Below are 8,717 nucleotides of genomic sequence, written 5' to 3' on the forward strand. Positions count from 1 at the left end.
ATGCCAGTTCTGAGTAAAGGACAAACTAGGCAACTTTTGTAGAAATTCAGTTGTGCTTGTTGGTCATTGGTGATGTATAGTATATACGAATACCCATTTAGTTAACTCGGACACTGAGCCAATAAATATCAGGAGAATAGAATAAATCACATTGAAACGAGGTGTTAAAAATAGCTCTTTATCTATCTACCTATCTACCTATCTACCTATCTACCTATCTACCTATCTATCTATCTATCTATCTACCCATCCGTATATCTATCTATCTATCTATATCTCTATCTCTCTCTATCTAGCTCTATCCCTCTGTCTCTCTATCTAGCTCTATCCCTCTGTCTCTGTCTATCTCGATCTCTCTATCTCGATCTCTACCACTACTTCGTCCTCTCTCTTCTCTCTCCCTCTCTCTGGCTCTCTTGCCTTCTTTCCCTATATTTCTCTGTCCCTATCTGTACATGTTTCTCTCTATCTCCTATCTCCATATCTCTCTCTCTATACCCATACCCATTGGGTTTCCCCCTATTATCAGTACCTTGAAAGAAGAAATGTTAGCGGCAGGATGAGGATTAGCAGAACATCAGCCTATCTGGGAATACCCAGCAAGATTTGTCCGCGTGAGTCCGTCCACTGGTTGGTAGAAAGAATGGGTACTCATTCATGGCTCTGGGGATGACAGTGCGCTGACCAGCTGTACGGTAAAGATACAGAAAAAAAACAAAAATAGATCTATAGGCCCACGGCTAAAGTATTTGATTGGATACGCATGCATAATTATTTATACTCCACATGCCAATACGCTTGCTAAACTCTGCTCGCACTACACCAAGCGGAGAACCTACATGACGTTGTGGGGTTTGCCATTTCCCTTTTTCTCTTCTTTCTTACATGTAACACTCGTTTAAAAAAAAGAGTAAATTATCGTGTCCGTTCCCGAAGGGAGCTCACGACGGCCGCTAACACCCGGTAAACCCTAGCGGCAGATGCAGCGCCTAACGGTGGGGGTGAGGGGATAAGTCTCACAACCACTGGCACAAGTGCCAAGAAAGACCGCATTAGCCACATCCATTATCCGTTTAAATACCACCAATGAAAGCAATTTGCCAAGTACAGGGACGAGGGTGCTATTCATGCTTAGGAAATATGTTAGCATGCAATTATTCTACTGCTGCCCAGCAAGATCCATTGTGCACAACAAGCCAATGCATGGCTGGTAATTCTTATTGTCCTATTGTTAAGCAAGGCATGGTAATTCACAAGCACGGTTGACAAACACGTCACCCGGCAACGGCAAACGAGAGCACGTTACATGATTGTCCTGGAAACCTCAAACGGGCAAAATCGACAAACGTGGTGCCCTGGCAACTTCAACGGGAACACATCAATACAAATATAGCCCCTGAAACAGCGAATGGGAATACTGTTACAAACATGGTTCCCGGCAACTTCAATTTGAATGCACCAATACAAAACACGGCTACGGCAACAGCAAAGGGAAAGACCGTTACAAACGTGATTCCCCGGAATCCTAATCGTGAACGCACCAATACACAACATGGACCCGGCGGCAATGGCTGGTCATTTCTATTGTCTTGTTATTAAGCACGGTATGGCAATTTGCTACGGGCACGGTTGACAAACACGTAACCCGGCACAGGAAACAAGAGCACGTTACGTGATTGGCCTGGCAACCTCAAACAGGCACAATCGACAAACGTGGTGCCCTGGTAACTTCAACGGGAACACATCAATACATACATAGCCCCTGAAACAGCAAATGGGAATGCTGTTACGAACATGGTTCCCGGCAACTTCAATTTGAATGCACCATGACAAAACACGGCTACGGCAAGAGCAAAGGGAAACACCATTGCAAACGTGATTCCCCGGAATCCTATTCGGGAATGCCACAGCATGGCAATATGCTACAAGCTCGGTTGACAAACACATCACCAGGCAACAGCAAGCGAGAGCACATCACATGATTGTCCTGGAAACCTCAAACAGACACAATCGACAAAGGTGGTGCCCTGGCAACTTCAGCAGGAACACATCAATACAACACAAAGCCCCTGAAACAGTAAATGTGAATGCTGTTATGTACATCGTTCCCGGCAACTTCAATTTGAATGCACCGATACAAAACACGGCTACGGCTACAGCAAACAAAACCACCGTTACAATCGTAATTCCCCGGAATCCTAATCGGGAACGCAACAATACACAGCATGGCCCCGGCAACATCAAACGGGAATGCTTGTACAAAGGTTCTGCCATGCAACTTCATTGGGAACGTACCAATACCAACACAGCCTCAGCAACAGCAAACGGGAATGCTGTTACAAACATGTTGAACTGGCAATCTCAAAAGGAACGCACCAGTGCAAAACGCTGCTCCGGTAACAGCAAACGGAAACGCCATTACAAACGTGGTTCCCCGAAAACTTAAACAGGAATGCACCAGTACAAGCTGGCCTGGCAACTTCAAACACGCACAACTGACAAAATACGGCATCTGACAACAACAAATAGGCACGCTGCTACAAGATCAGTCCATCGCATCAAGATGCCGTTGCCCCCAAATTTTAGCAGCAAAACGGCATCCTGCTGCCATTGCATTCAAACTAAGCATAATTGCACACAACTGGAAAATTGGCTCGTGGGTAACTTTTGTTGCATCTAGACATTAGTTTGCAGTGCAGGAAACATACTTCAATGGCACCATTCCCAATAGCTAATCTCATATATCAGGAACGGTACCCAGCATCATGTAGAACCCATTGCTTTGGTCTCCTACTATCATTACCTGGAAAGAAAAGATGTTAGCCGCTGGATGAAGAGGAGGAGAACATCAGTCTGTCTGGGAATACCAGCAAGATTTGTCCGCGCGAGTCCGTCCACTGGTTGGTGGAAAGCGTGGGTACCCATTGATGGCTCTGGGGATGACACTGAGCTGATCAGCTGTGGTAAAGACAGAAAGAAAAAAAATCTATGGCCACAGTAATTTGACGAAGTCTCTAGCTGTTCAGGCTGGGAGCACAGTTCATGGGCTCATGGAAAGAAGAAGTTAACCAACATGCATGCACTTGCCACCAAACACACACGATTGTGGGTGCACACACTCGCAAGGACCCACGGCTTAAGTATTTGATTGGATACGCATGCATATACTCCGCATGACAATACGCTTGCTAAACTCTGTTCGCATTCCACCAAGCAGAGGACGCATATGACGTTGTGGGGTTTGCCATTTCCCCTTTTCTCTTCTTTCTTACATGTATCACTCGTTTAAATACCACCAATGATGGAAAATTGCCAAGAACAGGAACGAGGGTGCGATCATGCTTAGGAAATATGTTAGCACGCAATTATTCTACTGCTGCCCAGCAAGATCCATTGTGCACAACAAGCCAATGCATGGCTGGTAATTCTTATTGTCTTATTCTTAAAGAAAAGCATGGTAATTCACAAGCGTGGTCGACAAAAACGTCACCCGGCAACAGCAAACGAGAGCACGTTACATGATTGCCCTGGAAACCTCAAGGAGGCCCAATCGACAAACGTGGTGCCCTGGCAACTTCAACGGGAACACATTAAAATTCCGTCCTATCGCAAAAGCGATTACACTATTGGAAAGCTTGGAGCTTCCTCTTCGATCTCTATATTTCGATATTTGCAACAGGACTAAAATCGATGGAGTTACGACAGTTTTACGGTACGCACACAACATCAGTCATTAATGACTGATGCACCGCAAAGGGTTAATACAAACATAGCCCCTGAATCAGCAAATGGGAATGCTGTTACGAACATGGTTCCCGGCAACTTCAATTTGAATGGACCAAGACAAAACACGGCTACTGCAACAGCAAAGGGAAACACCGTTACAAACGTGATTCCCCGGAATCCTATTCGTGAACGCACCAACACACAACATGGATCCGGCGGCAAAGGCTGGTAATTCTTATTGTCTTATTATTAAGCATGGCATGGCAATTTGCTACTAGCACGGTTGACAAACACGTCACCCGGCACAGCAAACGAGACCACATTACATAATTGTCCTGGAAACCTCAAGAAGACCCAATCAACATACGTTGTGCCCTTGTAACTAACGGGAACACATCAATACAAACATAGCCCCTGAATCAGCAAATGGGAATGCTGTTACGAACATGGTTACCGGCAACTTCAATTTGAATGCACCAATACAAAATATGGCGACGGCAACAGCAACGGGAAACACCGTTACAAACGTGATTCCCCGGAATCCTAATCGTGAACGCACCAATGCACAACATGGATCCGGCAATGGCTGGTAATTCTTATTGTCTTATTTAAGCGCGATGTGGCAAGTTGCTACAAGAACGGTTGACAAACACGTCACCCGGCACAGCAAACGAGAGCACGTTACATGATTGGCCTGGAAACCTCAAAGAAGGACAATAGACAAACGTGGTGCCCTGGCAACTTCAACGAGAACACATCAATACAAACATAGCCCCTGAAACAGCAAATGGGAATGCTGTTACGTACAGCCCCGGCAACATTACACGGGAACGCTTGTACAAAGATTCTGCCCCGCAACTTCATTGGGAACGTACCAATACCAACACGGCCCCAGCAACAGCAAATGGGAACGCTGTTAAAAACATGTTGAACTGGCAATCCCAAAGGGAACGCACCAGTACAAAACGCGGGTCCGGCAACAGCAAACGGAAACGCCAATACAAACGTGGTTCCCCGAAAACTTAACAGGAATCCACCTGTACAAGCTGGCCTGGCAACTTCAAACAGGCACAACTGACAAAATACGGCATCTGACAACAACAAATAGACACGCAGCTGCAAGATAAGTCCATGACATCAAGATGCCGTTGCCCCCAAATTTTAGCAGCAAAACGGCATCCTGCTGGCACTGCATTCAAACTAGGCACGACTGCTCCCAACTGGAAAATTGGCTCGTGGGAAAATTTTGCTGCATCTAGACATTAGTTTGCAGTGCAGGGAACATACTTCAATAGCACCATTCCTAATAGCTAATCTCATATATCAGGAACGATACCAGCATCATGTAGAACCCATTGCTTTGGTCTCCTACTATCATTACCTGGAAAGAAAAGATGTTAGCCTCTGGATGAAGAGGAGGAGAACATCAGTCTGTCTGGGAATACCAGCAAGATTCGTCCGCGCGAGTCCGTCCACTGGTTGGTGGAAAGCATGGGTACCCATTGATGGCTCTGGGGATGACACTGAGCTGATCAGCTGTACGGTAAAGACACAGAAAAAACGAACAAAATAGATCTATAGCCTCAGAAATTTGATGGAGTCCCTAGCTGCTCAGGTCGGGAGCACAGTTCATGGGTTCATGGAAAGAAGAAGTTAAGCAACATGCATGCACCTGCCACCAAAAACACACGATTGGGGGTGCGTGACCGCTTGTTCAACCATGTTCTATTGGGAATAAAGGAGGAACGCTGCATTGCAGCATTCTCGGACCAAAACCAGTCGACTCAGCGTCCAGAAGACTACAACATATGGGCCAATCGCGGTCATCCGTGCTTTTATAAGAACGAAATGGCGCTTTTAGTGACATCTTGCATACAAATCCCCATCTAGTAGGGCGCAGTCACCCAGTTTCGGTGGAAGTGCGCGAGATCGATTGGGAATAAAGAAGGAATGGAGCGTCTCAGCTTCTTCGGACCAAGACCATTCCACTCAGCACCCCGAAGACTACAACTGGTAAAAATTTGATTTTAGCCTTAGCTTCCCCTCTAAAGTGTATTCCATAAAACAACGATTCAGGATTATACTGTTAATACACCTACATTTCGAATACGGGTGAAACTCCTAAGTTTCAACGAAGCACGATGTGAGCACATTGTATGTTTCAACGGTAAACGCCCCATGCGGAATGTTTGTTGCACCGTTCTGGTACTCGGGTGTGCGACGTGGCTTAGCTTCAGGTCGCTGGGGACAACTATGCTGTGGAGCACGAATTTATTTTTGAAAGTGTGCTTGCCGAACCGGCAATATTATAACCAGTTGAAGCATGGGGCAAACGTTAAAGGATTAAGCTTCAAGTCACAACAAATGGTGGGAGGTAAATTCTAGCAGCACACAATAACTCCCTACATGGAATACAGAAAGGGGAAGAGGAGGGATGGCAATAATATACCTTGTTTGCTGCGCTGCTTTAGTTGCGGAACGAGTAAATGAAGGGCAGAATTCCCCCAAATCTGCTCACCTGCATACTGTCGGTGCAAATTATAGGACTACAAAGCTTTTTTGAATCTGTTTTACCCTGTAAAGGCTTGTCCTCTAAACAAAAAAAGGAGAAGAAGGAAATGATGCGCTCCTTCCGAACAACAACTCCTAGCACTAAAGGCAAGCAGGGAGCTCATCAACAGCAAGCCCGCAGTCTCGCTTGCGAGCGAATGCATGTGGAGCTGGTAGCGTTCTCAGAACACGTGGATAAGTGACCTTTCGACCCCTCGTGTCTTGGAACCATCGCCGTGCAGTACGGTACGCGGTAGTCTAGTAGTAGATCTACGAGCGATATCCTACTGCACGCTGGACAGTCTGGTCTGATAGCGAGCCTGTAACTGAGTGAAGCCTCATGCCTGGCTCACACCAGGTCAATTTTTCGGCCAATGCTCCAACACAGACTCCGACATAAAATCGAGCGACTCGACTGTGTCGTAGATCGCTTGTCGCTTGTAATGATTATGTCGCTTGTACTAGTTGTTGACCTGTCTGCTCACCCACCCACGCGCGGTACGCAGCCGCTCGAGACCGTAGTAGACGTTACACAGCGGATATGAGATAGGTTTCACACGGGCTGCAAGGCCAAACTCAAAGGCGTGAAAGGTCTAGCGTCTAGTAGCGATCCAGGGGCAGTGCAGCCAGTTCATGGTCTGCACCGACACTCCCTGCTCTCATGGTGACAGCATCTACCGACTGTGTCGGATGAGTCGGACTTGTACTTTGTAGCTCGCTAGACCGGTCCGTAGTAGATCTACTAGTACAGTGCTGGCAACTGAAATCCGACCCCTTAGCGGTGCGCCCTCATCCTAGGGTCACTGTTTCGAAGTTTTACCATCCCGTGTTGGCCTTTGCGATGTGAGCGCACCGCTCAGGGGTCGGATTTCAGTTGCCAGCACTGTAGTAGTAGATCCACTAGTAGTAGTAGTAGTAGTAGTAGTAGTAGTAGTAGTAGTAGTACTACAGAGTACAGGTGTAGTCGTAGGTCTACACTACAGTGCTGCTAAATCCAGTCAATGCACTTTTGTACGCGCCGGGCCGGGCATGGGTGGTTTCAGGATTCAGGGGCAGAGACTTGTGTGGTGGGGGCCTTGCGGCGCGGGGATTCCACCACCTAAACACGTCCGCCTGACGCGTTGATCTGCGGTCACAGCTAAGGGCCAAGTCGCTGTAGTGTAGATCTAGTGACCGTTCTGATCCCCATACACAGACACCTAATCGGCTAATGATCATGTACTGACTGACAGTCTGTAATCTGTAGAGTGTAGAACTATAACTACTTAGACATCCGGTAGATTTACACAGCATCCACGAACCCCGGTAGGTCCCCTTTGGCTTTTTTGCCTTTGTGGCTGAGCGGTCGATCCTGGAAATGCGCAGTGTCCGTCAACGCGAAATACCTTCGGGAGAGAGGCGATCGAGCTGTATTACCGCATCCTCGGTGAATCCGCCTCCAGTCCCTCTGTCTCGTATGAAGATGATTCACCCATAATGGACGCTGCTAAGGAGAATTATCACGACGGCGAGTTGTTTGAGCTTGTTGCGGAGGACTAGTGAGTCATACGGAAATACAGAGGTTTGATATGACGATTCTGATCATCCGTGCCCATGAGCTGGCGCACGAGGCAAATTCTGTGGCCCAGGCAGAGGTAGAGATGTCCCAGACGGACATTGAAGTCGAGCTGCTCGATGTTGAAGACGAGCCCAGTGTCATAGATACTACGCTGTGGCAGGAGCAAGAGGAGCAAGGGCTTGAGGAGTTCAGCGCGAGTTCAAATTGGCGGGCCACTTGGTGGAGCGTCACTGGCGCGTGCAGCGCACGTAATTCGTGGGGGCATGATGGTCGAGGAGCGGCCAACGTGGCGATCCCCGTGGGCGAATGGGACAAGGCTCAGAACGGCATGGCTGTAACTGCATGTCCGCACGCGAAGACGCCAGGATTGCCATTTTACCTGTGTATATTTGAATCCAATTACAAAGTTAGTGCTCAGATTAGGGGTGAAACAATTATACCGAATACTCGAGTACTCGCTCGGTTTTTTCAAAAATAATCGTACTCGGAATAAATCAGAGTACTCGTTCATACATGGTACATGCATTAACCATAGAAATCTGCAGTTTCAGAGCAGCAATCGGCAGATATTGATGTGCAGGCTGTGTGGTGAATATTTGTTCATGAGTACAGAGAGCCCAAATGACCCACCAACCAATATACCCGCGGCGAGAAAAATGACTGCTACTCGGTTCAACCAGGGTTGTATCAGGTGATTTTAAGGCCCTTGGTGTGCAAATTTTAGGAGATGAAGAATACTCGAATACTCGAATATTCGATCGGAGAAAATCAGAGTACTCGAACTCGGGATCTCAGTGCCAACTTTCACCCCTAGCTCAGATTGAATTGTTGTTGTTTCGTCTATCATTCCTCTGCCTACCTCTCTTTCCCTCTCTTTCCCTCT

General features: G+C 47.2%; 1 long non-coding RNA gene across 1 annotated transcript; it reads right to left on the reverse strand.

Moving 5' to 3' along the window:
• Positions 1–266: 266 nt before the first annotated feature.
• On the reverse strand, positions 267–6,418 carry LOC135830394 (uncharacterized). The gene is made up of 4 exons (XR_010556028.1): positions 6,176–6,418; positions 5,108–5,262; positions 2,804–2,958; positions 267–688 (listed from the first exon to the last, which is right to left on the reverse strand). It is a non-coding gene; the product is annotated as an uncharacterized LOC135830394 (long non-coding RNA).
• Between the last annotated feature and the right edge of the window lie 2,299 nt (positions 6,419–8,717).

Source organism: Sycon ciliatum, unplaced genomic scaffold, assembly GCF_964019385.1.
Source record: "Sycon ciliatum unplaced genomic scaffold, ocSycCili1.1 SCAFFOLD_2586, whole genome shotgun sequence".
Classification (NCBI taxonomy): Eukaryota; Metazoa; Porifera; class Calcarea; order Leucosolenida; family Sycettidae; genus Sycon; species Sycon ciliatum.